Source organism: Acyrthosiphon pisum, chromosome A2 (genome assembly GCF_005508785.2).
Source record: "Acyrthosiphon pisum isolate AL4f chromosome A2, pea_aphid_22Mar2018_4r6ur, whole genome shotgun sequence".
Classification (NCBI taxonomy): domain Eukaryota; kingdom Metazoa; phylum Arthropoda; class Insecta; order Hemiptera; family Aphididae; genus Acyrthosiphon; species Acyrthosiphon pisum.
Window position 1 is genome coordinate 63,341,670 of NC_042495.1, and position 2,458 is coordinate 63,344,127.

General features: G+C 30.9%; 1 long non-coding RNA gene across 1 annotated transcript; it reads left to right on the top strand.

Moving 5' to 3' along the window:
- The first annotated feature begins 1,379 nt into the window (after positions 1–1,379).
- LOC103310589 lies at positions 1,380–1,782 on the top strand. Its single transcript, XR_511137.3, has 2 exons — positions 1,380–1,522; positions 1,584–1,782. It is a non-coding gene; the product is annotated as an uncharacterized LOC103310589 (long non-coding RNA).
- The last annotated feature ends 676 nt before the right edge of the window (positions 1,783–2,458 follow it).

The following is a 2,458-nucleotide window of genomic DNA, read 5'->3' on the forward strand; positions in this document are numbered from 1 at the left end:
ATCTAAGATATCAACCACCAGGACAATTTAAAATGCACTATGTACCTACTATTCAATTATAAAAACAAGCAACATAAGAAGCTATATAATATATAAATGTAAAGTATGGAGAATATTAGATTACCTTATAAAAAATAGTACCTTAAAAACCTATAAAACAATATCTACGTGTTACGCTTTTTGCACCATTAAGCTTAATCGAAGTTTAACCGTAGACGGTGCAACTGACCCTTAGTGTATTAATAGTTTAGATTATCTTGCGGGTCACGAGAAAAGTGAAAACTAAAATTTTTATTATTTTTTTTTATAATATAGAAGATATTATCAAAAATGCTTTGGTATATTATATATGGGCCCCTCACATAAAGCTGCAGACTATGCAGCGGCATACCCTGCATACCCTGTGCGCACGCCTATGGTATTACTACTTGTTTGTTCCGTACTTCAGCGACGTAATGATAGAGGTGACGTTTGCCAACCGGCAACCCCCACGACTGCTGGTGAGGTACAGAGCGAAAAACGCAGGTGATAAATCACCCGTGGGCCGTGGTCTTAATATATTATAATTTATTACTTATTGACTATATCATGGTTATTAACAGTAATATCTTCAAAAAACAATAACAAATATTCCTTTTGAAAAAATTATAATTTATTTATAAATTAAATTTAAAAACGATTATAAGTTAAACAATCATACAATCTGATTTGCAAATATTTCTCTTTGGAGGCGATTGCCCCTATCACCACCCTTCCATCAAATTCGCCACTGTGAACAAACTGTTTTATTCAAATGTGTTTTAAACATAATAATAATATTTAAAAAACTGTTTTGCTTCTTAGTGGCAGTATTTATTAAAGATTTTTATTCACATAACTACATTAAGGTTAAGTTAAGTCATTGCTTAATTGCTTCTGATATTTTTTAAAGTTGGATGACAGGATTAGGTCATTCTAGAGGATGATGTTGATGAGGGCTTAGTTTGATAATGTAGTAGTTAGTTAGTTGGAAGCACGATTAAAGATATCTTTAATCATGGTTGTATACTTATAACTGAACAATGCTGATAGTGTTATTACAATATTATTTATTAGTTATTAGTTAATAGTTATTATCATAGACATTTTAGTATTTTACTAATAGACTGGCCCTCTTCACGTTTCCGCCATGTCAAGATAGGTGGATCTTCTCGATTACTGAGTTACTCTGAATCAGTGTTTATTTCAGGGGGTGACCCGGGGGGGGGGGGGGGGGTGTATTACTTTTGACTATTTGACTGCTTCATTATTTAAAATAATAAATTATACTAGGTATATATTTTTAAAATTTATTAAATTTTTTAAATGTAGTTTGGGAACTGGCTTCATTTACTGTTTATATTATAATTAAATATTTTTGTTTATTCAGTATCGACCAAATCAGTGGGGTTGGGAAAAAGGAGAAGCTCGCTCTACAGCTGCTACCATTCATATGTAAAAAGAAACAAGTAATGACATCATACAAATAACTGACAACAAAACGGTATATATTTTAAAAATAATACAACTTATGAATTTTATACTACATTTTTTTGCATTTACAGTGTTAGGAGTTTGCTGGTTGAAGCTATAAATATGGAATATTAAATTGATAGGTAGTATAAAAAGCATCCATCATGGTGATTTTTGAAAATAACCAAGGTTTTAGTGAAAATATGAACCATAAATATTTATATTTTATTTTGCATAATGCAGCTAATGTTATTTTCTTACTTCAATAAATTAACCTATTGTTACTTAAAATGTTTATTTTAGATTCTGAGCGGAGCGATGAATGTATTGATTTTACAATGATGTGGGTTTTTTTTTGTGTCTGGGTTTGGAGCAGCAAAACTGCTTCAATTTTCTTCAACAGTATCTTGTTTGACGGAAAATTGTTTTGTTGAATCTAGTTAGTGCATTCGGGAGATCAAAATTCCCAATGGTTTTCCAAAGCGCCAGGATAAACAACATAAAAATTTATGAAGAACGGTAGTTACTAGTTTTTATGCAAAAGAAGTTTATGAAAAAATCGATTTTCGAGTTTAAAGCTGTATAATATGTACGATATTATATGCTCGTATTTGGACATCCCATACCGTTTCGAGTCGTCGACGACTGACAAAAAAAAACATTTAATTAAACTATTAATCGACGTAAACCGACATTGAATTTTCCATAAATGATAAATATACATAATTATAGTATAATATTTTTGAAACGAGGTTTTTTATGACACGATGCGGACTGGCCTGGAAAAAACGTTCCTGACGAAATACTATAATTTATAATATATTAAACAATTATTTTAGCCAAAACATCCAATTTTTATTCCATCATACCGATCGATCTGGTTATGCGATAATACTTTTTAAAACTGATTTGAATTCTTAATAACCTACAGAAGATTGGTCGGTCACTTTTCCTAATTCCCCTCCCC